The sequence below is a fragment of the Prinia subflava genome, chromosome 8 (genome assembly GCF_021018805.1).
Source record: "Prinia subflava isolate CZ2003 ecotype Zambia chromosome 8, Cam_Psub_1.2, whole genome shotgun sequence".
NCBI lineage: Eukaryota > Metazoa > Chordata > Aves > Passeriformes > Cisticolidae > Prinia > Prinia subflava.
In genome coordinates, this window is record NC_086254.1 from 34,882,124 (window position 1) to 34,909,794 (window position 27,671).

At 51.7% G+C, this 27,671-nt stretch overlaps 1 protein-coding gene across 5 annotated transcripts in view; it reads left to right on the plus strand.

Annotated features, from left to right (window-relative positions):
* Positions 1-669: 669 nt before the first annotated feature.
* The window catches only part of RALY (RALY heterogeneous nuclear ribonucleoprotein), a 115,889-nt gene continuing 88,887 nt past the window's right edge, over positions 670-27,671 (plus strand). For 3 of the 5 annotated variants that reach the window (XM_063404687.1, XM_063404689.1, XM_063404685.1), the window contains exon 1: positions 763-902. The gene's annotated coding sequence lies outside the window, so the exon portion shown is untranslated. Of the gene's footprint in view, positions 903-27,671 lie in introns of all 5 variants that reach the window. The other 2 variants (XM_063404690.1, XM_063404686.1) reach the window with 2 other exon arrangements.

The window sequence follows — 27,671 nt, forward strand, 5'->3', positions numbered from 1 at the left end:
CTCTAGCGCCGGGGCTCTCCGCCGGGGCTTCCCACGCGGTTAGACAGTGACGAAATGCTGGACGTTCATTTCGGTCAGGAAACATCATTTTCCCAACAGAACGGTTTTCTTCCCGGTGAGTGCCAGGAGCAGGCGGACGCAGAATGGAGCAGCCGACCTGAGCATCGCGCTGTTACCGAGAGCCCCCGGGGCGGAGCGGCCGGGCTGGAGCTCCGGGCTGGAGCGGCGGCTCCGCTCCGCGCTCGGCGGGGACGCCGCGGGTGCGAACTTCGGCTCCGGTGAACCGGGTGTAGGCAAAAGAGCGGTGCCGATGCCAGCGCTGGGAGCGGCTGCTCTGCAGCTCCCGGGCCGCGCTGCGGGACCGGACCCCCTGGCAGCGGGTCCCGCCGACACCGGGACCCCGAGCACAGCGCAGCGCAGCACAACCCGGCCCGGCCCTGCCGTGGCCGCCCCGCCGCTCCCTCACGGGGACCCGCGCCCGCAGCAGCCCCGCGCGCCCGGCCCCGCCCGCGCCCGCCCCGCTCTGGACTCTTCCACCGCCTGCGCAGCGGAGCGGGAGGGAGCGCGCGGTGCGGGCCGAGCGGCGCTGCCCCGAGCCGAGTCCCGGCGGCGCGGCCCTGCCCGGCACAGCCTCGTGAGGGCGGATCGGTGCGGGCCGCGCCGCGGCAGCAGACAGAGCGGGCGGCGGGCGGCGGGGTGAGCTGCCGGCGGCACGTGGGTCCCCCCCGGCGTGGAGCCGTGGTACGGTCGGCGGGAAGGAGCCGCGGCGCGGGGCGGTGCGCGGCACTGAGCCGGCGGCTCCCGCGGGCGAGGCGGGACGGGCCGGGCCCTCCGTCCGCACGGCACCGACCTGCCCGGCACCGACCTGCCCGGCACCGACCTGCCCGGCACCGACCTGCCCGGTGAGTGCTGCCGCCCCTTCCCCCGGCTGCTGCGGGGGGCCGCTCCCGCCACCCGGAGTGTGCGGTCTGTGCTGGCAGCGCGAGTTCCCCTGCCAGTGACTTAGACTTATTATTTTTTTTTTCCTTTTCAATCTTCGCTTTCCCCACCGATTTTCTTGTGTGTGGTTAGGTTTTTCCGCCCCCGAGGCACGTTTTCCCCGTTTAACGGGACGCGGGGGTGCCGGTGCCCGCGGGATGGGGAAGTGCCGCGCCTGGACGTGGCTGCCGGCTGGGTCCGACCCCGCCGCGGCTGGCGATGGCTCCGGGGCTGAGTCCCGGACGCTTGGGAGGGGTGTCCGCGGTGTGACCGCACGATCGCGGGGTACTTCGTGCCTCCTGCAAACCGGAGATGCTCGGCTGCTCTGCCAGCGGGGCCTCAGGCGGCCGGGAGCGGCTTCGTAGTGAGAAAACAGGCGGAATATCGAGCCCGAGCGGCGGAGCCGCGCCGCTCCCGCGGGTCCGTGCGGAGCCCTGCGGGCTCCAGCGCTCGCCTCCGGGGCGTCTCCGTCGCGATTCTGTTGGGGCTGCTGGTTTCTGTCGGGAGTTGTATTTGGGAACAGGTTCCCCAGGGAAGTGCTGGAGTCACCATCCTTGGGAATGTTAGAAATGAGCAGATGTGGCGCTCGGCCGTACGGTTTTAGTCGGCATGGGGCGACTCGGTCAGAGATTGGAACTTCATTTTGGAGGTCTTTTCCAACCTCTAATGATTCTATTGATTTGAGGTGATGTGTGAAAGTCTGTCTCTTACTCCAGAGCAGCTTTGGTGAGTGTGAAACAGGCAGATCTGGCCGTGCCTTTGGAAGGGTGTCCGGCGGCTGATCCCTTCTTTAGACAGCCCAGGCGGCTGAGACACAGACTGCCGGGATGGACAACAAGGGTGGATGTGCACCTTTATATTCCTGACTTGCTCCTGAAGAGCAAGAACCCGCCTGCAGGAACGACCCATCGCAGTTGTGCTTGCTGCAGTGCTTCAGCTCAGAATCCCAGGATTACTTAGGCTGGAAAAGCCCGCTAACATCGAGAGCAGCCATTAACCCAGCACTGCCAAGCCCACCACTAAACCATGTCCCCAAGTGCCACTACTACACGTCTTTTAAATCCCTCCAGGGATGGTGACTCCACCACTTTAGAGTCTGATTCTCCCATGGTTTTGGCGTGGGGCAGGGCTGGGAACCAGCCCGTGCTGGTTGTGGCTCCGGGGCCTTCCCACACTCAGCGGCTGCTCGGGCTTTTGAGGAGACCCAAGTCAGCGGCTTCACAGCTGGCTTGAGCTGACTTCCAAGGCCAGAAGAAAAGACTCTCTTATTTATTTCAGGAAATTGTTGTCTTTCCCCCACCAGTAAATCCCGTGTGGTGACCGCTGCCAGGGCTGGCCGGGCAGGGAGGGACTGGGGTGGCAGCCCAGGTCGGACCCTGCTGCCAGCCCTTCCCGAGCTGGCAGGGGCAGCACAAGCCCCTGGCATTTGCCCTGCCTGAACCTGTTTTCCTTGGCTGTCATTAGCCGAGGAGGGCTGGGCTGTGTCACGGCACCTCCGGACTGTCCCTGCTGCGCGGAGGAGGGCTGAGCTCTTCCACAGGTGCCTCCGCTCCTGCTCTCCCTTTAGCAGTTCCGTGGGAGATGGTGCTTTCCCTTTCATTTTGCCCTGTCTTTTATTCCGCTGTTTGTTGGGGTCTGGGCTCTTTGCATTGTTCTAAAGGACAGGGAAGGAGCCTGGCTTCCAAGGGAGCTCCAGGGTGAGGAGCCTGCACGGGTGGGTGGGAAGGGAAGGACTGCTGTTGTCAGGGAGCTGAGGAGCTGTGCCACGAGCAGAACCTCAGATGTGTGACCCTGTAGCACCTTCGTGGGCTTCCTGCTCTGGGTGACAGCTTGTCACAATGTTTTTTGTTCCTGGAAGCCTTTTTGTGACTTGTTTTCCTTGGAGAGGGGTGGGTGTTCAGACACCACTCCAGCTCTCTGAGCCGGGAGGATTGCTGCTGTTGTACTTCTGTCAGGCTGATATTGGAGATGGATTTCAGGGGAACGGCAAAGCAGAAAGAGGTGTGTCTCTTAAGAGCCACTTTCTTTAGAAATGGCTGATAATAGGCAGTGAGTTTGGGGAGGATGTTTTATTTAGGGATTGAAAAGAGAGGATTAAAGCTCTTGACAGAGAACAGTTTATGTGGAATAAGTGATGGGGACTTGATCTTTCAGAAAAAGACTCTAACGTGTTCCCATCACCAAGACAGCTTACAGCTCTCCTTGTCCCAAATCATTCCATAAAAGCAGCAAAACTCCTTTTGATTTGAGTTCTTTGCTGGTAGCTGCATAAGGAGTTTTCAGACCTAGCAATAAATTTGTATCTGCTCAAAGAAAACAGCCTATGGGTATAAAAATGTGATATTTTAAAGGTAGTGTGGATTTATCCAAAGTGTTAATTGTAGGCATTGGAAGTAGCTGTGTCTGTCTTGGAGAATTGCAGCTTTTCCTTCCTTGCCCCCTCCCATCACGTTACTGGCACAGGGCTGTGTTCCTGGATTTGCAGAAGCACAAAGTCACTGCTTGTAAAATCACCAAAATAAAAAAGGTTTGTGCAGGGGAGAAGAAACAGGAATCAAATTTTAGGCTCAAATTGTGATTCCAAAACAAGTTGCTCATTCTTCTCACAGCTTGAGGTTTGTGATGGAAAGGTTGAAAATACCCAGCAAGAAAAATAGGCTGGAGGAAAAAAATCTGGAATAAGCTGAACAGAGTAAAATTCAGAATAAACTGTCATCAGAGAGTGTTTATAAACCTGCTGGAGAAAACAGAGGGAGCAACCATCCAGATCAATAACAAGTTCTTTTTTTATAACTGTAGAGCTTTAATCATACAGTTTAAAAAAATAATCCTAAATGTGTGCGTTTTATACCTGTGCTGGTAGCTGGGGCTAAATCTGCAGAGTTCATGCTGATCTGGGTAATCTGAATCAAGCTGAATAGTAAAGAGGCTCTTAGGAGGATCTGAAACCCAGGAGGCATTTTTCAAACCTGAGTTATGTCACTTTTTTTAGAGGTGCCTCAGGCAATTGCATTTTAAGAAGACAAAGCTTTTGTTTTCAAGCTGGCCTAGAAAAATGCCAAGGATGAATCCAAAGTAAAGGCTTTCAGAAGTTGTCATTTGTGATTAAGTTGATTTTGCTGCTGTGCACAGAAGGCCGCTGCCTTCTCCGGTGTGCAGAGCTGGGGCTATTTTTATTTTTGCCACCAGTCCTGGTGTTCCTGTTTAATTCCAGTGAGTAGTAGTGCCCAGGGGTCTCACCTGAACGTGTGTGTTTAATGAGAAGGTCGGGTGTCTGCCAGCTCCATCTCCAATAGAAAATGAATTGTAGGTGCATTACAAAAGGCAGAATTGAGGTGATACCGGGCAGGGATTGCCTTAGATGGATGTTCTGCAGAATTAACATCTGTCTGTGTCTAGTTTAGTATTTGAGATGTTGGAAATACCAATACAAGGCTTCGAACAATGAGCAAAGGCTGTTGCCTTTCACAGAGGCCAGTCTGCACGCACGCAGTGAATCCAAAGCTTTTCTGGGGGCTTCTCATGTTACTTGCAGCCTAAAACAATCAGAAAGAGTATCCTGCTGTTGCCAGGCTGTGGGCAAATAAGAGGAGCCGCTCCTGCAGAGCCGGAGCTGAGGGAATATTGTGCAGGATGTAACAGATGATGCTGGAGCATGGATGTGGAAAAGTCTGCTGCCTGCAATCTGGAGTGCTGTGAGCTCCCAGTGAGATGCTCCTTGTTAGAGAAAGGTGAAATCCTGCGAGTATTGTAATGACTTCTTGTTCTTAAATAAAACGAGAGTGGGTTTTGTCTGAAAATCTGTCTGAAAGCAGCTCTGGCTGCAGGAGCCGTGCCAGGGCTGTCTCACCTGGGCGGGAGGTGTCCCTGGATCCCCCCTAGCCCTGGGAGCAGCTGATTCCTCAGCCCTGGCTCTGGACAGCCAGGGAAGGGCTATAAGGGCAGCCTGAGTCATCCCTTTGGCTCTTGTATAACACCCAAACAATGCTGTTTGTCCTGCTCGCTGAGGGCTCTTGGATTGCCCACTTGGATGGACCCTCTGAGCTTCTGGAGCAGCTGGGTCCTGCAGTTCTCACCCTGGAACCTCAGAATCCTGATATTTTATTATTATTTAAAGCGAGCTTTGAGAATGTGTTGCAAATGTGTAGAGCAAGTGGTGCTGGCGATGTGACGCAGGACCTGGCCTCGCCTTTGCAGGGAAGGTCCCCAGTTGCTTCCAGGGCTTCTGGGCTGTTCCCTCCCCTCCGCTGCCGGAGCTGCCCGGCAGGCTGTGCCCGGCAGGCTGTGCCCGGCAGGCTGTGCCCGGCAGGCTGTGCCCGGCAGGCTGTGCCCGGCAGGATGCCGAGCTCTGCTCCAGGAGCATCCCTGCACCTGCAGCAGAGTATTTCCTTTACTGAACATCCACAGACTTTGCCAGTGATGTTGCACAACTGTCTGGGTTTGGGGTGTTTGGGTTTTTTTCTTTTGTTTTTCTTTTTTAATTTGTTCCAAGAGATCTGGTTTTAAAATAGAAAACACAATGCCAGGTTGCTAGGGTTTATTTCTGCTAAGAGTAAGGTGAATAGATGGGCACCTCTGGGCTATGTCTGTGTGAATTCAGTGACTCCCAGGTGGTATCTGCAGCATCAGCTTCATGTGGGGATGGCACCAAACAAAAAGAGCTGAGAAGTGCCGGGGCTTTATCTGATGCTTTTGCAAGCAACTTACATTTCAACAAATACAGCCGCGCTGGGAATGAATGTGAACTCATTTTCAGGTTGCTACTGCAGGCAGAATAAGAACGGCCAGGTTAAATGTGTGAGCAGGAGTAATGACTGAGGCAGTGCAGCTCCCTCTGGGTCAGGGTTCCCTGTGGCTCCCGCTGTGTCCCACCTTCCCTGGAGGGAGAACGTCCTTCCCCTGGGGCTCTGCCTGCTGCCACTTAAACAGGAGACAATTTCTGCAAGAGAAGGTGTGGAGGAAAAGGTGGCAATGGACACTCGTGGAACCATTGTTCATTTTAATGTGTGAATTCCTGAGTTCAGGATAGGCTGGCAAAGGTCACAGGGTGGACAGAGGAGGTGGTTGCAGGTCTGCCCCACCAAAGCTCTTGATGTCTTTATTAGTCTAAATCTTGTGCTGCCCTTCTGTCTTTAGCAAACTTTCTTTTGGAAAACTGTCTTGGGAGCATTTGTGGGAGGAGTTCCTTTGGAAGGATGTGGGGAGCTCTGGCTCTGCCAGTTCTGCACAGGGGAGCTGTGGCTGTGCCTGGTGTGGCCTCAGTGCTCGTGGCTGCCTTTCACTTGGCCTTCAGTGACATCCTCCACTTACCAGGACTTCAAGGTGACTCTTTTGACCCGGGATGTGGCCCCTGTGTAGAAGACTGCAGGTGGCTGGTGCTCGAACATAATTGGTTTTTTTTTCAAATCTAGAAAAATCTCAGTGGTTGTTGTGGGGGCAGAGCTGATGGTGCTGCCTGGCCTGAGCCGTGTTCCTGCTGAGGGGCAGCACTGGGGGGGTTTGGTGGTTCAGCAGCTCCTGGTTCCTGTCCCTGGAGCAGTGTCTGCTGTAAAGCAGGTATTTTTGTTGGTGCTGCAGCAGTCTGCAATGCTTGGAGCTCTTACAGCTCCCAAAGCTCCTTCTGGAGCTGGAAAAAGCTGTAAGCACTGCAGAAATCCTCTTGAGCTCTTCTAGTAATTTAAACTTTTTTTTTTTTTTTTAATTTTTAACTTCTGCTCCAAAGAGTACAGCTCTTATGTTCACACATTTCAATGGACCAGTAAAACCTCGCCTCTCTCTGTGATGGCTCTGAGAGAATCCCAGGGTGGGTAGGGTTGGAAGGGACCTTGAAGCCCATCCAGTGCCACCCCTGCCATGGGCAGGGACACCTCCCACTGTCCCAGGCTGCTCCAAGCCCTGTCCAGCCTGGCTTGGGACACTTCCAGGGATCCAGGGGCAGCCACAGCTTCTCTGGGCACCCTCACAGTGAACAATTCCCTCCTAACATCCCATCTAACCCTGCCCTCTGGCATGGGGAGCCATTCCCCTTGTCCTGTTCCTCCATCCTTTGTCCAAACTCAAGGAACTGGATCTGAAATTTCACTTTAAGATGAAAAATCCTTGATGCAGCTCAGGCCCTGCAGCCAGTGTCCATCCTGTACTTCTGGTGGCACCTGGGCACCCTTGGGGCACAGGTGAGGGTAAGGAAAAACACCCCTTGGGAAGTTCCCCTGGCAGGAAACCTGTGCAGGTAAGGTTGTGGAGCTTCTCCAGCACTGGGGGAGTGGCTGCTGCCACTGCTGCCCATCAGAGGTGGGATTTGTGTGTTTTCCTGTTGGTGAGGTGCCAGGGCTCCCCAGCCTTTTTTCTGCAGCATGAGCAGCATTTCCGGGGAGGCCACGGTGATAGGGCCGAGTTTGCTGATACCTCCTGTGAGCACAGCCACACCTCGTGGCAGGAGGGAGGCAGGGAGGGCTTACATGATTTAATTAAAGTTGTTGTGAGAACGAAATTAAATTTGGTCTCTCAGCCTGCTTGTATTAGGAGGGAGGGAGCGCAGCCCTTCTGAACTGAGCCATTTCTTGCCTTCTGTTTGACTTGGAGAAAAGCAATTTCTCTGTCAGCTTTTAGCCTGGCTCCTGAGCCCCAATTGCTTGTTTATCTTCAGCAGCTCCCCAAATCGCTTTGAAGATGGGCTTAAACATTGATCATCTCTTACAGTCCTTCATCTTTGTTCTGCCAGCAGACATTAGGAAAGATATTTTAAATTACCGTTTCCCCTCAAATAAATGGCCTGTGTGTATGGGCTGGGAGAATTAAAGCTCTTTCAGCCAAAGTATAAATCAGCTGCTCCCATGTTTTTGCCCAGTTCTCCTGGATTCATCTTCCAGCTCAGTCTGCAAAAGCAGCAGGGATTCCAGGAAAGATAAAAGCCAAAGTGCAGCCTAATTTCGAGGCAGAATCTACCAGTGTTTGCTTTTGGGAGCAGGATCCTGTTTAAAAATTACTTTTTCTCCCTGTATTGCAGCAGTGGGATCTTTCCTCCAGCTGCTCCCTAGGGAAGGGCTGGGGGGCTCTATGGGGTGATGCCATTCAAACAATGGGATGCAGAGGTGAGGCAATGCCTAACTCTGGCAGCTGCTGGTGGGGAAGTCTGGAAAAGAAACTTTGGATCTCTCCCTTTGCCATTTGAGCACTGAGATCTGGAGAAAAAAAGAACTCGCTAACAGCAGAACATTTATTCTGTGTCAAACAGGCAGCAGACAGCAGAGGTGGTTAATTCAGCATGGAAAAGCCCAGAGCTACAGCCGAACAGGCAGGAAGGTTTAATCAATCATTTGTAGCAGGTTTCTGATGCTCCTTTATGCAGACACAGTTTTTTGTGGTGTTGTTGTTAACAGTTTGTTGGTAACAGGTCATGCCAGCCTCTCTCCCAAGCAGAGCTGGAAGGGAGCAGGTTATTTAGATGCACAATCACTTTATTCCTGATGCAGGTCCCAAATTACTGCTGAGAGGAGGTCCTGGAGGGCTTGGCCTGAGGAGTTTGGCTCACTGAAAGGAGATGCAGCAGCCTGAGCTGTGTGTGGGTACGTGATCCAGGCTGCATCCATTGCCTTTATTATCATTTATCATAGAGTCACAGACTGGTTTGGGTTGGAAGGGGCCTTAAGGCTCATCTCATTCCAATTTTCTTCTGCAGTTCAGTTTGCAGATTCTATATCCCCATCCCCTTCTGTGTGCTGATGCTTTCTGCCTTTTCAACTGCTCGTTTGCAAGAGGGGGAAAAAACAGTGTGACCTCAGAGTTAATAGATTTTAGCCTTATATGTAGCATAAACATCTATATTTTATAGTTGGTTGTGAGGCATTGGTGCAGGGGATTCTGGCTCAGCGAGTCAGAGGCTTTTACCCACTCAGTGATGTGAGTAATTTATGGCTTGTCCCAAGTCTGCACAGCTGGGTTGCTGAACTACAGCATGTTGGCGAGTAAATATTGCATGTTTACACAAAGCCTGTTCTCTCCAAGTCCCCCAAAAAAGGATGAACCACTTTAACAGGCTGCTCAGGCTGGGTAGGTGCCATATCCCGGGGCAAAATGCAGTTGGGCAAAGCAGCCCAGCAATCTTATAAATACAGTGAATTTTAAATTCTTTCCTGGGTTGTAACAGGAGGGGAGCATTCCTTAGCATCTCCACAACCAGCTGTAATGTGACAGTGATGTGAGGGAAAAAGCTTTGTGCAGTGGTGGCAAACAGCCTTTAGATCCACTGAGTTTTTGTTAAAAGGAAGTGTTTTTGGAAGCTGCTGCCTTTGGAAGTAAATGCCCTCAGCCCATGCTAGAATTGTTTTCCCTGTTAGTACCAAAGAGGCTGATGCTGCTGAGGTGCAGGGAGCCAGGACTTGTGCTGCCAGTGGTTGCTTTATAAATTTGCTGGTTAAATCAGGCAATTAGTTTAGATTTTATTTTTTCTTACCCTGAAGCTTGTCAACTTCTTATTTTACTTTTGAGTCTCACAGTCCTGAGCAAGAGGAATCTCCAGCAAATAGACCAGCCGATAAAGTTGATGCAAACCAATTAATTGATTTTATTAGGAATATGGAATAATCTGAGCTGGAAGAGACCCACGAGGATCAAGTCCAACTCCTGGACACTCCAACTTATCCCTGTGCCTGAGAGCATTGTCCAAACATCCCTTGAGCTGTGGCAGGCTTGGTGCTGTGATCACTTCCTTGAATTCTTGTTCGTCCCTCAAATTTTGCTTGCTCAAAGGTACCTAGTGAGAATGAAGGCAACCAGATCTGGAGAAGGCTTCCCTCTCTCTAGAGTTGCATTTTGTTCCCACCCTGAAAAAAAATTAAAAATTAACTGAATCTGGGGGATCTGCAGGATTTGGTGGGCAGTGCTGACATTTGCCCTTGCAGCAGGGTGGTGTCTGAAGCGCTGGGCTTGGGCAGGAGCAGCCGTGGCTCTGGCGTTGATGCTCTAAATATATAACAGGTAGGAGGGCATGTGACTTGGCCTGACCTTGGGCAGCAGCAGCGCTGGGAGCAGAGCCAGCTCTCAGCTCGCAGCCCCTGCTCTGGGGCGTTCCTGTGCTGCTCTGGCCTCCCCCAGACCCCGCAGAGCCTGAGCCCAGCCCCAGCCCTGGCGCTGCTGCTCCCGGCCATTCCCAGCCCATTCCTGGGGCTTTGCCCTGTCACAGCTGATTTTCTCGGAGGGCCTGGACTCTGGGGAATGCCTGGCATGTGGGATTTCGCTGGTGCAGCTGCATAGCAGCCGTTTTTGCCGGGCTTAGCATTGGGTTGAGGAGCCGGCCCTGCTCTGAGCACCCTCCTTGGCAGATCTGCCCGCAGCACCTGTTTCCTGTTGCTGCACCGAGTGATTTTCCGACCTGTTTTGTCTCAGGGTTAAACTCTGGGAGGTAACAGACACCTGAAATTACAGAATCACTGAGGTTAGAAAAGGCCTGGAAGACAATCGAGTGTAACTGTTAACCCAGCACTGTGTTTGCTGCTGACCCACGTCCCCAGGTGCCACATCCACATGGTTTTTGAACACTTCCAGTGACTGTCCCACTTCCCTGGGCAGCATGTCCCAATGCCTGACCTCTCTTCCAGTGAAGAGGTTTGCCCTAATATCCAAACTTCCCCTGGCACAGCTTCAGACTGTTTCATCCTGTTGCTTGTTCCTGAGAGAAGAGCCCGACCCCAGCCTGTGCTAATGGGCTTGGACTTTGTCAGTCACCTGGGTGCTGCGGGATTGTGCAGCTCTTTCAGGTGAAGAGGTGTTGCAGCAGTGCTGGCAGTGCTGTGGTTGTCCCTTGATTAAACAGCCCCAGGACTCTGTCCCTGTGCTGGTGCAGTTAACCATCCTGTGAGGATCCCTGGGGGATGGATGTCAATCCTGCCCAAGGTCACAGGGCTGTCAGTCCCGGGAACAAAAGCTGTGTCCCAGTCTTGAAAATCATAGAATCCTGCAATGGTTTGGGTTGGAGGGACCTTAATGATCATCCCATTCCACCTCCTGCCATGGGCAGGGACACCTTCCACTAGCCCAGCTTGCTCCATACTCTGCCAGCCTGGCCTTGGACACTTTCAGGGATGGGCATCCTGGGAAGTGTATTTAAACAAAGATGGATGTGCTGCTCCCGAGTTCCCACCTGAATCCTGGTGCAGTGCTCCTATGCACAGCTGCCTTTTGTTCCTGCACATTCCCAGGCAAAGCAGGTGGTGTTTAATTTTTTTCTGCATTAAAAAAAAATAATCTGTGGCTTGCTGTGCGAGGCTACTCACATCTGTGCACTCTATGTAGGTCAGATGTGTAGTTGCTTCTTTACGAAGACTAAACTTGACAGCGTTTCCTCGCTGCAGCCAGCGAGGGAGGATCACAAAATTCACATGCTGCCTCCATGAGAAGTGTCCTTAGGGGAGACCCCACAGGGGCTGTGTGTGCAGGTGAAGTTTGTTGCCTTCCTGGTGTGCTCCAGGTTTGTGACAATGAGCTTTATTGATGAAAGATTTATTGGAGCTGTGTATCCAGGCTCGATTCAGTGTCATATCAGATTAGCCTTGCAGCTGGAAATGCTAAATGCTTCCCTGCCCTGCTTCCAGCAGCTGCCTCTTGCTCTGCTCCCACTAAAAAGCGTGTTTCTAATCTCTGCAGCCCGTGTTTCTCTTGCTGTGTTTCTTCACATGCAAATGCCTCTCCCTCCCCTTTCATCCCCCCCAGCCAATCCTGTTCTGGGATTTCTTGACCTCTTCTGACTCTGGCAGTGGTGGAGGAGAAAATGAGTTGGAAAAAGGCAACCTGTCATGCCCAGGAGCAAGTTAGGGACCTGATCTAACACCTTTCAGGGCAGCTGAGAGTCTCCCCTTGCTCGTGGACAGAGCCTCAGATCAGGTGTGTTTGGTCTTGTGGGAGATGCTCCACTGGAGTGGAAGTACCAGGGATCAAGGGCACTGTTCCTGCTGAGCTGCGGCTCATCAGGGTCCTGTGATCTCCTCAGTCTGATCCCAGCCCATGGAACAGGAGATCTAAACCAGTCTGGGTGGTTTGTACAGGTTGGGAGTTTCTTCTGTCTTCAGTCCTGAGGTTCTGTGGGCGATGTAGGAACTTTCTTTCTCACAGAAGGGGCTTTTTTGGAGGGAGAACTTGAAAACAGATCCCTGAACATCCATTAAAAACAGATAAACACAGAACCTAAGGTTCATTTAAATCTGAAGAGGGAACTGGCTCTGCTGCCCACATGACTTCTCTGTAGCTGAAGTGACCACAATTGGAGCAGTGGCAGGGGAGACCATCTTCAGCAGAGCTGCTAAAGATGGGTATGTGGATGTCCTTACGCACCCAGTGCAGGGTGGAGGATATTTCCAGTATTAGAATTGTTCTGCCTGCTCCACAAGTCTTAGCAAGAAACATCTGAACTGAAAGAAGGGCTCCACCTGCCACCTCCTCTAAAAATGAGCAGCTTCTGCGACAAAGGAAGGATTCAGCAAAGGAAGGATTGTCTGTGAGTGCTAACAGCTTTCCAGGAGGCTCCAGATGGGATGGGAAGTTGTGTCCTGAAGGACAGGATGAGCACCCAGGAGCTCAGGACAGTGGCAATGAGCAGTTCTGGTGACTGGAGCAGTAACTGGTGGTAGGTGGTTGTGACTGATCCATGGGAGTGTTGCTCTTGGGTTGGAGCGGGCTTCCAGTGTGAGGAAATGGACTCTGGAGTTCATGGAGTCGCACAAAGTTTCATGGAAATGAGCAGCGTTGGAACACTTGAAGGGAAATTGGAATAATTGAAAATTGCTTGTCCTACTCTACAAGAATTCCAGCTGCAGCCCTGATTCTCGGTGTGTAAATGAGTGTGAGGACATCCCAGTGCAGCTCTCTCTGCTGCACAGAGCACCTTGCTAATTGCTCTGCTGCTGTTCAGCCACAGATCCAGGGATGAGACGTTTCCCATGGCTGCTCCTTCCCTTCTTCCTAAATAAGATGAAGAGCGCCTTGTTAGGGAAGCTCCAGAGTGCAACCAATCTCTTAAACTCCTGCTGATCAACTGAAACTAAGAGGGAACTAATGAAATCCCTATTGCCACAACACATTTGTTTTGACCTTTAAAAGGAAAATGTGCTGGTGAGTCAGGAGTCCCACTAGGAAATATGGGCTTGTTTTGGGCAGGAGATGGGGTGGGGGGACAGTGGGGGTTTAAAGTGGAGGCAGAGAGAAGAGCAGGGGGTGAATTTGCTGTGCTCTAGATTCTGGTGAGCTCACAAGTGGAGTCCATTCAGCTTTTGGGGGTCTCTCAGCTCTTCTGGTTGTGAAGCAAACAGAGGTACTCGAATATTTTGCAGTTTTCTCCTGACTTGATTTTAAAAGCAGGGTGTAAACTCCTTATTTTTAGAGATGAAAAAAGGGAGGGAGGAAGGATCCTGTGCCATTTTCTGCGTTCACAGCAGAAGTGAAATGACTGCTTTGGCCAAAATGATGAATCTCAAACATTTTCATGGCAGAAAGTCCTTCTGAGAAAGGTTTGGGGGAAGTTTGTGTCTCAAGGGGAGTGAGCCTGGCTGAGCGTCCCAGCAGCTCATCAGGGCCTTTGATAGTTTGATGTAAATGCAGGTGGGAGAAGATGGGCTGAGGCTGAGTTTAGTGCTTTGAGGAGGTTTTCCTCCTAAAAGTACAGAGGCAAAGAGGATTTTGCATTCACCAGGACCTGTAGCCATGGAAAAGTGGCCTTGTGAGGGACTGACTCTTCAGCTTTTGGGGCTGGCTTTCTCCTGGCAAGACCTTGAAGGTCTCAGTTGCCAAATACAGCCAAGCTCAGGTGTTTGGAAGGCACAGACACTTTGGGGATATCTCTCCTTGGCTCTGGTGTCTCCTGGGCCCTTCTGTGGCTCCAGTACAGCCAGTTCCATACTGGTACCAGTGCTGTGGTGGTGGTGGACACCAGCAGTGCTTCCCTTGGGGTGGTGGGCACCATCCTGAGCATGCCAAGAACCAGAGAGCCTCTCCCCACACAGGGACTGGGCACAGCGTCCCCGTGGTGCCAGGAAGGGACGTTTGTGTCACCAGGGAGGGATGTTTGTGTCACAGCTGGAGGCAGCAGCTCTGCATTCTTGGCATTTTGGGACGGGTTTGCTTCCAGAGCCAGGCTGCTCCTCCCTGCTTGTTCTCTCCCTCCTCAGAACTGCAATGAAAGCAGTCCTCTGCCTGAGCTGTTGGAAAGATTTTTGTGACAGCCAAGTGTGACAACTCAGGAGGAGCAGCAAGGGCCACAGAGATCCTGGGAGAGTCAGAAGTCTGCCAAACTCTGTCCCTGACCCTCCTGCCACCCTCTGTGCCTCCAGTCCTTTTTGAAGAGGAATTTATGAACCTTCTGCAGTAATCTTCTGTCTGGCTGCGCCTTGTCCAAGGCAGGGGGGAATTGAGGTGGAGCTGCCCCTGGGGCTGCCTTTGGGCTGGATTCCACACCTGCCTGCCTAGAGAGCTTTTCTGTAGGGAGCCTTGACCATCCCTGTGGCTGATTCAATAACAAACCACCCTGGTCAGGGTCCAGCAGGCACTCCAGGGTCTCCAGCACTCCACTGAGGTTGTCTCCATTAACCTGTAGTGTTAAAAGGAGCAGGAGTCTCTGGTGCTCACTTGGGAAGTGCTGCCTGTCTCCCTGCTGCCACCCCAGGCTGCCACCAGGGCTGTGCTTTGATTTGCCTCCGTGCACACATGGATTATTTTGATCTTAAATCACCTGGGAATGCCACAGGAGCTGGGAATCCTGCGGCCCCTGCTCGCTCCAGTTTATTAAAATCCCCCATCCATAAACAATAACTCTTCAAAGCTATGTTCTGCGGGAGCTGCAGTGCTGGGTCATGTATAAAACATGACCCTGCCAAAACCAGCCCGCTCCTCTGGGGGCAGCTCAGATCTGGCCATCCTTGAAATAATGCTCAAAACAAGGTGTCTCCTGCTTGTTCAGCAGAGCCTGGGACTCCTTTAAGTAAAAATGTGACACTGGATTTTGTCAATAGGATCTGATTTGTCCCTTGGAATGGGAATTATTTCCTGACTGATGTCAGCAGTGCCTCTGGGATGGTGGGATTTAGCTGCAGATTAGCATGAGTTGCTTGGTTTAAAGAAAGGCAGAAAACATGCCAGCCCAAGCAATTTGACCAAACTTTCCATTTTTCTGTGTTGCAGGGACAGTGGGGAGCTCCAGCAGCCCAGGCTGGAGCTGTCAGTCAGTGCTGGTGGCCACATGTGGCACCCGCTCCCCCTTGGAAAGGGGCTCAGAGATGGGAGAAGTCACTTTCTGTGTCCCTTTTGGGGAAGAAACGTGCAGATTTTATGGTACTGACTGGTGGGAACTGGGGAGGGCTCAGGAGTCAGGTGTGAGTCCCTGTCCCTGGACGTGTTTAGAAGTCTGGACGTGGCACTCAGTGCCGTGGTTGACTTGAGGAGGAAGTGTTGGGTGCTAGGTTGGACCTGATGATCTCAAGGGTCTGCTCCAGTCTGGTGCATTCTGTGATCCTGTGAGACTCGAGCAGGAGCCCTGCAGATCTGGGCTGTCCCATCACTACTGCACATTTCCCTTGGGTGAAATTGCAGCTATTTCAAGGTGATAATCTGGCACAACCAGCTGAAATGTTGACCCAAACCCCATTCCTGTTTGTGGTATTCACTGAGTAAAATATCTTTCCATAAACTTTTGCTGTCCATATATACAGCTTCAATTCTTGGTGGATTTTTGTTACCCTTTTCTGTCCCAAGATAAACATCCCCAAATGAGTGATCTCATGATTTCAAATTCTGTATTATTTTTTTTTCTGAGTGTTGCACTTTTCTTTCCTCTCTACCTTTTGCTGCCTGGCCTCCTCCGGGGATGTTGTTTTCAAGATTTATTCTGCAAGATTTATTCTTACAGCTATTTCAGCAGGATGGCCAACAGCAGGCATAGGGGAAAAAAACCTCAAAAACCTCAGGATTTTCATGTTGCCTGACCTCAGGAGCCCCAAGTGTCAGGAACTCAGTAATAAACACTGCCAAACCTTGGAAGGTGGTGGGAGCTGGTGACCTTGGAGTGCATGTTTGGGGAGACTTGTGCTGCAATTTCAGATTCCTGATGATCTCTTTAAAATGCCCCTCTAAAATGTGCTACACCTCTTCATCTGATGAAGGTATGGGAGTTTTCTCTTATTATTTTTTAAATTATATTCTGATTCAGGCCGCAAAAGCCAATGAAATCCTTGAAGTTTCTTAAGGCTCCTCTGTTGTGAGTGTTTTTAATTCCTGTGTGCTCATTCACCATTGCAGCAATGAACTTGGAAAGGCAGCACAGGAAAGTGATTATGGTAGATACTAAAAAAATAATCATAACTAGTTTGGGGAGCCTTGGGGTGTTGCAGGGGTCACATCCTTAGCCTTGGTCTGTGCAGGACCAGCGTGTGTCTGTGCTTCCATGTGAAGCCTTTTCATATTTTATGGGCACTCTCATATCCCTGTTTCCAGTTTAATTCCACTGTGTGCTGCCTGTGAGCGAATCCCAGGATGATTTGGGCTGGAAGAGACTCATCCCATCCCATCCCACCCCTGCCATGGGCAGGGACATCTTCCACTGTCCCAGGCTGCTCCAAGCCCTGTCCAAGCTGGCCTTGGGCACTGCCAGGGATCCAGGGGCAGCCACAGCCTCTCTGGGCACCCTGTGCCAGGGCCTGCCCACGCTTCCAGGGAAGAATTCCTTCCCCATCTCCCATCCTTCCCTGCCCTCTGGCAGTGAGGAGCCATTCCCCTTGTCCAAAGTCCCACCTCACCTCTCCTGGAGCCCCTTTAGGCACTGGAAGGGGCTCTCAGGTACTCATTTTTGAGGATGTCCTGAGTTATCACCTCTATTTCTCTGTCAGTCCAATTTGTCTTCAACTCACCAAGTTCTTGATCTTTATGGTGGCTTCTCTTGGGAGATGCCAGGGGTGTTCCACAGAACAAGGGATTTCCTTGTATCAGGAGGATTTTATTCACTGTGCAACTTTTCCATGCCAGAACACTTTGCAGCTGATGAGCCAAGCTTGGCTTGCTCATACTGTGGACTGAGTTGGGAGTAATTCTGGTTTCACTGCAGCTGTTTTGATACACAGTAATAGAAGAATGGATCTCTGTGATAAATGGGGCTTTGACAAGGCACAAATGTTGGCAGACAGCACACCTGGACCACACAGCTCCAAAGAAACCTTCTTGTCCTTATGAAGTAACCTTAGACTTTATTATTCCTGCAAAAAAAAAAGAAAATCAGGTTTCTCTTATTCTTTGTGTTCTGCAGACTTGTCCAGAGGTTTCCCTGCAGAGATTTAGGCTGTGTATTTCAGGGAATGGGACACAGAGCTTGGGGTGCTCCCTGTGCCCTCAGCCGGGGGGTTTTGTCACCTCAGTGGGTTGTAGGAGGCTGACCCCAGCTCCGTGGTGGCACAGGGACCTCACAGCAGAGCTGTCCCCAGGCTGTGGGTGAGCTCTTCTGGGGGATTGGGCAGGATCCTGCTGCTCCAGGAGCTCTGTTGGTCACTCTGGTGCTCCAAGATCTCTGCTCCAGTGGGCTCATCCTGCAGTGTTGGACCAGCAGAGCCAAAGGCCCTTCCTGAGCCTTTATTTCCAGGATTATCTCATTCCGTGTTTTGTATGCACTGCAAGTGTGTGAGTCCCTCTGCTCCAAAGCTGTTGAAGCCTTTGGAGAGTCTCCCCCTGGTTTCCTGGTTCTAGGGTGGGAGTCTAGCTGTTCATGGAAAATCTGCCAAGCCGGGGCAGACGGGGTCCAGGCACAGTGTTCTGCCTTCCCTCTTGGCAGCCTCATCCCCAGCATTCCTGGGAAAGGCAGCACAAACCAAGCCAGCTGGGTTTGACATAATCTCTGCTTTTCGGGAGCTTCCTGTTCCCCTGGGCATCTTGAGTGTTTTCCGTAGTGCAGAGGGCCCACCCTCAGTGCCAGCAGCTTTCTGATGCCAGAGTCTCTGGAATGTGAAATCCAAGAATGAAATCCCCCCACACTCAGACACTTCTGCTGCCCATGCAGGGCAGCTCTGCTCACTGTCCCTTCTGCTCCTGTTCGCGTGTAGTGCTGAAAATCCAGAGCTATTTTTGCATCTTCAATTAATTAAGGAAGGGTGGTTGATTATTTTCTAAATACCATCTTCAGGAAGAACAGACTTTAGTGAAACTTCATTTCCCTGGCTGCCTTTGTCCTGTGGTTGATAATTATTTTTAAACTGCCCGTCATGTTGTGAGCAGGGTTGTTGTTGAGTTTTTTTGCAGTTGTCAAAATGTCAATTCTAATGAAAATCTCCACAGATACGCCATACCTAAATGATTTAAGCCTTTAGGCTAAACTGGCTGCTGGTAAAATGCTGCTCATTTTCAGATGAGTCAGAAAGGTTTGTGTATGTCTTTTTTTTAATATATTTTTGTTTGGTTGGAATGTCTTCATCAAAATTGGTTGTTGAGGGGTTTTTTTGCCTTTTATAAAGGCTAAGCAGCTGCCTGTCAGCTCACCCAGAGCTGCTTGGAATTCAGCATCCTACACAGCAGTCACATTTGGGAAAAGGGAAGTTCCTGTGTAATAACAATAATTGAAAATTAATAGTAGATTAAATTAATACATAATTAGAAAACACTAATGCTCCCTGTGAACAAAGTCTGATTCCTACAGGAGCCTTATGAACTGAAGAGGGAAAGTGTATGATGCTTTCCCTGGGCCCTGTCTATTCCAGCCTGCAGATCATTAAAGCAATTATAATTTCACAGAGGTTTGATCTGGAATTGATTTCTTTGTGATAATTCAATTTGGAGCCTTGCTTCCTCCGGGGGAGCAGAGGACAGAAGATGAAGTGTGTAATTCCTGAGCCGTGTCCGCAGGCCTGGGGAGGCTGGAACCCACCCAGGGAGGGACCAGGATGGAGCCTGGCAGCTCTCAGAGCTTCACTGGGGGATCATCAACAGCAGCTTCCATGGGGTGGGAGGTGCACAGGGATGGGGGGGGGGTTGTGTCCCTACATCCTTTAGCTGTGTCAGAGAGGTTTAGGCTGGATATCAGGGAAAGGTCCTTCCCCAGAGGGTGCTGGCACTGCCCAGGCTCCCCAGGGAATGGTCCCAGCCCTGAGGCTGCCAGAGCTCCAGGAGCCTTTGGACAGCGCTGCCAGGGATGGACAGGGTGGGATTTTTGGGTGTCTGTGCAGGGCCAGGGGCTGGGCTGGGTGATCCTGTGGGTCCCTCCCAGCTCAGGATATTCCAGGATTCTCTTATCCCTGTGTATCCCTGGAATCTTTGCCCGTGTGTTCCACAGCCAGTGGTGAAAAATCCTTGAGGGTGTTCCACCACAGGAGCCCGCCTTGGTGTTCCCAGCCTGTGAGCTGGTGTGGGTTCATTCTGATCCCCACAGGGCCTCCAGGACCTTGGCTGTAGCTGGTAAAGGCAGGGCCTTTGGTCCTGATGATCATGGAGTCCTGGAATGATTTGGGTTGGAAGGGACCTTAAAGCCCATCCCACCCCACCCCTGCCATGGCAGGGACACCTTCCACTGTCCCAGGCTGCTCCCAGCCCTGTCCAGCCTGGCCTTGGGCACTGCCAGGGATCCAGGGGCAGCCACAGCTGCTCTGGGCACCCTGTGCCAGGGCCTGCCTGGGAAGAATTCCCTGCTAAAATCCCATCTAACCCTGCCTGGGCCAGCCATCCCCTGGCCCTGGAGGAGCTGGGGGAGCAGGAATGTGCTGCTGCAGGCTCTGAGGGGCTTGTGAAGGCTCTTTCTCAGTAGCCAGCCCTGGGGGATGTGATCAAACAGAGAGAGATGAGGAGGAGGAGGAGGAAGAGAAAAAAGGAAACAAAGCACAGGACAGCACAATACGCAGAGGTAAAGCAAATCCAAGGCAGCAGGGAAAATTGGGACCTCATGAAAAATAATGATAAAGTTTGCTAAGCAGCTGCTGAGCTCCATCCCTCCCCTCCCAGTTAGGCTGCATTAGTGGCTTATGGGAAGCACCACAGCCTGCTGAAGCTAACAGAGGCAGAAAGAGCTATTCCTTGGTGAGTTTGCTTTCTTCTTGGCCCAACACAACATTTAACTTTCATTTTTGTAGCTTTGTGCACAGCCCCCCTCCATTTCCCTAATCTCTGAGGCTGTGTGTTTGGGAATCCTGGAGGAACAGCTACTCTGGCTGGGGTTTTGTTCCCAATTCTGTTTGTGTGAGTTGTGACTTCAGCGGCTCCTCTATTCCAGGGCTTAAAAAAAAAAAAAAACAAAAAACAAAAACCAACACAAAACAGCAAAAACCAATAAATGGAACCTGTTCAGAAAGGAATGAAATTGAGAGACTTCTAGCTTTAATTGCATTCATTAGACTTGGTTATGATAATAAGGGGATGTTAGGGAAAGGTGAATTTTAAAAAATCCATTATTTCAAAGGTAGGCAGGAAGGGTTCATGGCTGATTCCATAACACTTCTAAGTAGCGAGTGCTTATTCGGTGAGTGCATTTACTTTGATCTATCTTATCTCTATATTTAGTGATATATTTTGTGAATATAGAGTAATATATCTCTGAATTTATTTCCTCTCAAATTTGCCCTAAACAGGGCAGAACAGGGGGGGCATAAAGCCATCTTAGTCCTGCAGGTGTACCTTGGGCTGATTTGGGTTGGAGGGAGCTGGGAACTCCCCCCATTGCAGCCCCTGCCAGGGGCAGGGTCACCTCCCACCAGCCGTGGCTGCTCCCAGCCCTGTGCAGCCTGGCCTGGACACTGCCACAGCTCTCCCCTCTGCTGGGCACACGAGGGGCACATCCCAGGGGATTTGCAGGGGGTGGGTGCTGTTGATGTGGGGAGCTCACTGCAGCTACTGGGGGGACACAAGATGTTCCCAATGCTAGGGTGATGTGGGAAGCCCTAAGAGGGGGTCTCAAGCCCCCAGCCCTGGGATTAGGGGTTCTCACTGCTCCCAGTTGCCAGAGGAAGGGATGTGTCACTCATGGGGCTCTGTGGTTCTCCACAGCTCCCTGAGGGTGCAGCCAGGGATCGGGCTCTGCTCCCAGGGAATGAGTGACAGGACAAGAGGAGATGGCCTCAAGCTGTCCCAGGGAAGGTTTAGACTGGATATGAGGGAAAAATTCTTCCCTGAACAGATTGTCAAGCGTTGGAATAGCTGCCCTGGGCAGTGGTGGAGTCACCATCCTTGGAGGGATTTAAAATCCATGTGGATGTGGCACTTGGGGACGTGGTTTAGTGTGGCCTTGGCAGTGCTGGGGGGTGGTTGAACCTGATGATCTTGGAGGTGTTTTCCAACCTAAATCACTCAGTGATCCTTTGGCTGTGGCACATCCTCGCTGTGATCCTGCTTGGGGTGTCCCAGTCATGATCAGTGGAAACTGGCTGGACCTGCAGCGAGGAGTTTGGGGCTGAATGGCCTCTGATGTGGATGGGAACCTTTCAAGTCACCTCTCCTGGATTCCTTTGAAGGCGTCTCCCACAGAGCAGTGCCCTGAGCTGCTGCTGCTGCTGCCAGGTGTGATGAGCAGCCCTCCACTGCTACCTGTGGAGAGCTTCTGGAAGTGAGGATTTGCCTGTAAGAAATTCTAAATGCTTCACTATGTGACATCTTGACAAGAACATCTGACAGACTCAAAGTAGTGCTCACAGAATAAAAACAAATTCGGTGAATTTGGTGTTTTCCACTTCACTGAGGGGGTTTGCAGTGCCATTCACATAGCTGGGGATGTCAATAAAGTGACACATAAAATGGGGTTATTTTGCTGCTTATTTTGTTGCTTTGAAATACTGGTTAAAAAAAAAATCAAACTTTTTTTTTTTTTGCTTTCACATTTCTCATTAGAAAACAACCCCTCAAACTGTCCATTTTCTTTCAGGAAAAGGAAGAGTTTTGTTGAGGATTCTTTCATTTTTGTAAAACCTCAGGTGCTGAGGTTGCTGCTCACATGGGTGCTGTGGCTTGGGCTTTCTCTGATCTGCATTTTTCATTCTTACAGTAAAAAGGGGCAGAGCAGGATTATTTCTTTCACAGAATTCCAGACTGGTTTGAGTTTGAAGGGACCTAAAGCTCATCCAGTGCCACCCCCTGCATGGGCAGGGACACCTTCCACTATCCCAAATTGCTCCCAGCCCCATCCAGCCTGGCCTTTCTTTCTGCTGATTAAATGTGTCCAGAAAAGGAATTTTGGTCAACTGCAGGTCCACTGCTGGAGTTAATGTGGTACCTGGGCAATGGTGGCTGTGTGGCTGCCCCTGCTTGGGCACAAAGTTATTAAACATTAAGTTTAATAAGTTACTAATAACACAGAGGTATTGAACTTTGTGTCCTGAGCAGGTTCCATGTGGAGCAGGGAGGGGGGCAGGGGTGTCTGGACATTTTTTTCCTCGACAAGCAGTGGACACACAGAGGCTGTTCCTGGCCAGAGCAGCTCTGCAGTGCTGGGCTGCAAACACCACGCTGCTCTCTTCTCCTGGGCTCTCTCCTGTTGGAAAGGATGAAAATGCATCCCAAAGGGTCACTCCTGCTCTGACAGCTCATTTTTCACCTGGCACCAAGATGAATCTCTGTGATAACAAGCTCCAATATACTAGAAAAGTGTTGCTTAAAGCAGCCGGGTCAAATTGAGCTAATTGGCTGTGACCTCACTAATTCAAGACCCCAATTAATTCAGTGTGTTTTGAGGGCTCAGCTTTGCTGCTCTCCAGGGCACAGCCCAGCTCTGCGTTGTGTGAAAGCAGCTGGATGCTGGGCAAGGAATTTGGAACCAAAATGAGTGATGCCTTTGTACCTAGAGCTGCCTGTGGCTGAGGAGTGACTCCATCAAACCTGCTCTTTCATGAAAGGCAGAGTGTTGGTGACTATCTGAAGTGAATATTTTGGGAGGCTGTTTGCTCAGAGGTTGGGATCCTGGCACTCTCAGCAGACATTAACTTGGACTGGACCCTCCCCAGCTTGGCAGTGGGATGAGCACAAGGCTGCTCCAAACTGTCTTGAGCTATTCCAGATGTTTCACTGTGAAAAGACACCATTGTTGCTCAGAGGTTCTGATTCTGCAGAGGGATTCACATTTGCAGTGACCAGTTCCTTGTAGGTGGAATGCCCAGACTCCTCATGGAATTCCGTGCCTGGAGGCACCACAGCTGCAATCTCCCAGGAGCTGCAGCTGAATCCCACCTGAGCCATGTGCACACAGGTTCTTTCCAGTGCTTCCTTCAAGCCCTGTTGGGCACATGGCTCCAAACCTTCCCTGCAGTGCTGCACCCAGCACATGGAGTCAGCTGCCAGGAATTTGTCCTTTACTGCTGGGGCCACAGGCTTTGTTCTTGCCTGCTTTGTGTGCAGGGGTGGAGCTGCATTTGTGGGTTGGATTGAAACAAGATACTGTGCTGCTGGGGGCAAGGTTGGATTCCTTCACCATTTGGTGAGATGAGAGGTCAGTTTGTTTTGGGAGAGATCCCCAGATGAGTGGCCCATCCCAGCATCCTGGGGAGGGAGGGGTGATGCTCCTGGCTGTTCCTGAATCCCACTCTTGCTTTGCTCTGACCCCCTGGTAAGGCACAGTGTGGTTACATTTAGGGGATCTGAAGTGCTGAGCTGTTCTTAAAACTGTTTAAAGGTGAAGAGAATTGGGAGACTGTAGGTTGGGAGAATTGGGAGATTGTAGTTTCAGGAGCTGGGTCCTGGCTGGCTGGGTGTGAGGCAGGTGAGCTCCTGGAACTTGGGGTAGGTAAGGGCAGCAGCTCCAGGACCTGGCAGGGATGCTCTGCTTGGCACCAGCACTGAGCTGGGAGAGGAGGAAGGAGCCTGGGGATTTGGGAGCTGGGATCTGGGAGCCTGTGCTCTGATAATCACACACTTATGGAGCATCTTGAGCTGGGAGGGACCCACAGGATCACCCAGCCCAGCCCCTGGCCCTGCACGGACACCCCAAAATCCCACCCTGTTCATCCCTGGCAGCGCTGTCCAAAGGCTCCTGGAGCTCTGCCAGGGCTGTGCCCATTCCCTGGGGAGCCTGGGCAGTGCCAGCACCTCTGGGGAAGAACCTTCCTGATATCCAGCCTGAGCCTGCCCTGGCACAACTTCAGGCGATTCCTTTGGGTCTTGTCCCTGTCACAGAGAAGAAATCTGTGCCTGCCCCTCTGCTGCCCTGTTGGGGGATGTTGAAGAAGGATAAAAAGAAAGTTTCTCTCTCTTCCCCTCTGCCCACTGAGCTCTTCTCTTGGACCAGTCTGGATCAGTGGGACCAAACCTCTCAGCACAGCCCTGTGTCCTGGGGAAGGGATTGCTTTAGAGGCTGCTTGGAGCAGCAGTGGCTCTGTGGGATGCTGCAGGTGATGCTGCAGTGAGTCAGTGCCTCTGTGCTCTGCCCCTGCACGCTCAGCTCCCTCCTTTCCCCTTGCCAGGCTCCTCTGCCCCCCAGATCTTCTGTTCCTGTCCTTGTTTCTCAGTGGGCACCTCCATCTGCAGCCAGGGAGGTGGCATTGCCAGTTCCAGGATCTCTGACTTGCTGGGTACCAGTCCCTCCATGGTTCAGCATTGCCTTGGTACCTGGTAGTGATCAGCCTGAGCCTTACTGGAACCTTTTCCCAGTGTTCCAGGGGACCTGCAGGCTCCTGGTGTCAGGGAATTGCTCATCTGCACAGCTTGATCCCTGGTCTGGTGGAGAAATGCCCACTGGAGCCTGCTGAGCTGAAGTGAGAAGGGCACAGATGCACTGGGCACTGCTGCAGCCTCTCTGCATCGCTGATGAGACAGGCCAGGATCACAGGGAGTTTGAGCTGTACCAGAAAAAAATCCCCAGGAGTCCTCTGCTCTGCTGCAGGTTTTAAGGAGACATTACAGCCACAGTCTGGGTGAGAAGGAAGTGGAATGTTGGATGATCTTTAGGGCTCAGGGCAAATTGAGCAGCATTTTTCCTATGAGAGAAGTGAGGTGGAAAGCATCATTCCTACAACTGGGAAGAAATAAGGGGAATTTGCAGGTGCTGGGAAGCTGGGGGGTCTCTGTGAACCTCTCTGGGTTGCAGAGATGTGGTGCAGCAGCTGGAAGAGATGTGATGCCTCTGTCTGCTCTTTCCTGCTCCTGTGAACTCTGGACTCCAGCACTTTCTCTGGCTGCTTTTCCAGGCACAGCAGTGCCACCAATTTATTGCTTCTGCTCTCTGACCTGGTTAATTTATGGATCAGCCCAGCATGGAAGAAGGGCTGCTGCATTTTGATTTTTGTCCAGTTTGAACTGGCACCGTAGTTTATAAAGACTAAGAGCTTATTTTGTAGTATGAGAGAGAAAAATCTTCCAGGTCCACATGCAAGGGTAAATGCTGGTGCCAAACAGCTCCAAACCACATTTGGAATCCTATGATGTGAATGTGGCCAGTAGCATGGAATCTAAATGAGAAAAGAGGGGAGCAGTTTCATGGATTTTAGTATTTTTATTGTCCCAGTGCTTCCTCTTTTAACTTAGTGAAATATACACCCCTATAAAAGCACTGTAGGGTTTGTATTTCATTTAGTTTGGGGTTTGTAAGAGTGGGGAATAACTGAATATCCATGATTGTTGTTTCTCCTTGCCCATACATCCCGGGAAGGAAGCCAGGCTTGAACTGCAGGGTTGGGTTTCTGTAGAAGGGACTTTGTGCCCACTGAACAGATGGGTTGGGAAACTTGGCTGGGCATGAAATGTCTCATGGAAACTTGCTCGTGTGGAAAGATGATGATGCCTTTTTGTGAGAGGAGAGACCACAGAGACAGCAGGACACCAGGTGGGTGAGGGGTGCTGCCTTGGTGGCACCTCCTCTGGGGTTCTGGGGAAGTTTTTGTCTGGGATGTGACATTCTTAGTGCAGGTGTGCCTCTGCAGGTGGAGCCAGGGCAGCTGGAAAGGTGGTTTGGGCTCCTGGAAGTGAGAGGTGCAGTAGTGAGGTAAGACTGTACTTAGTAAACTCTGTTTAACGTGGTTCCAATGTTAACGTCTAAATGTGGACCAGTCAGACTTTGAGTGGAGCCCAGTTCTCCTCCTGACTTGTGTCTCATTTGCAATCCTGATGAATTCCAGGGGTGTTGGATCACATATGTTCCTCAGGTGTTTTTGAAAAGCCAGGCCCAACAGCAGTGGGGGGATCAGAGGATCAGACTGGTTTGGGTTGGGTGGGACCTTAAAACTCATCCAGTGCCTCCCTTGCTATGGCAGGGACACCTCCCACTGTCCCAGGCTGCTCCAAGCCCATCCAGCCTGGCCGTGGGCACTGCCAGGGATCCAGGGGCAGCCACAGCTGCTCTGGGCACCCTATGCCAGGGCCTGCCCACCCTCACAGAGAACAATTCCTTCCCAATATTCCATCCATCCCAGCCCTCTGGCAGTGGGAAGCCATTCCCTGTATCTGTCCCTGTGTCCCTCCATCCCTTGTCCCCAGTCCCTCTCCAGCTGTCCTGGAGCCCCTTTAGCCCCTGGAAGGGGCTCTGAGCTCTCCCCAGGGCTCTCTCCCTGCTGAGCACCCCCAGCTCTCTCAGCCTTTCCTCAGAGCAGAGTAGGAACACACAAGTATTAATCTCAGGTTGATATTCCTGCCTCAACAAGACTTTTACATTTTCTAACCAGCACAGATCTGCTCTGCTGCAAGGATCAGAAATACTCTTCCAAGCTGTTTTGCTCTTCCCTTAAGCCAGTGGGAATGGGAAATCAATTTAGGACAAATTGGGCTAAATCAATCCAGGGAGGATGCTCTTTTTGAAATCAGGGAAGTTCTTGTATCTCCTCCACTGGCACTTGGCACTGAGCTGCTCATGGATGGTGGGCTGGGACTGCTCAGGGGGTCAGGACGTGCTGAGCCCTTTGAGGAGGGTACCACAAACCCTGCTGGTGTCTGGGCAGGTGGAGGCATTGCTGCTGCTCTTGGAGGGCAGGCACAGTCCTTGAAGGAGGTGTGGAGAGCTGTTCCCCCCTGGGACAGCACTGCCCAGGATGGCTGTGGCTGTGGGCTGAGGGGAGCAGTGTTTGACCTTCACTGTCAGGGGTAATTCCAGGGGGATTTCAGCTGGCAGCAGCCATTGCCACAGCCAGACATGGCTGCAGCCCTGTAAGGCACCTCTGCCCTGTAATTACGTCGAAGGCAATTATCTTTCTCATGTAATTACCACCATGTTACACCCCCTCCCATCTCCCTGTGGCCCTTCCCTCCCACCACACAGACACAGACTTAGCATGGCCTTCATTCCCAGAAGACAGAACAGAGATGGACAGTCATTCTCCTTGGGAGGGATGGGGAGCAGGAGGGATTTGTGTCAGGACCCTCCTGGATCAGGTTTCCGTATCTGCTGGATGCAGGAGCAGAGCCCAGCAGGTTCCTTTAGTCCACAGCAGCTGCACCTCTGCAGGGCACAGCTGGAGTGGCACTGCAGAGGTGGCAGCAGGGAGGGCTCTCCCTTCCCATCCCACATCCTGCTTCCAGGATCCCAGCTCCCTGTGAGAAGGAGCAGAGATCCCTGCTTTGTGCTGAGGAGGAGTCTGCAAAGCAGGAGTGCCCAAAATGGGGGTTTGGAGGGAACCGGGGTGTGGGCAGAGCAAGGGGAAGGTGCTGGGGCTGGTCCAAGCTGCTTTGGCAAAGGCAGGAGCTCAGGACCTGAGTTAGATCTTTCACAGTGGTGGTGGATACCTGGAACAGGGGAGAAGCCTATGTTGGGGTGCTGCCTGAGGGGACCCTCCCCAAAACCTTTG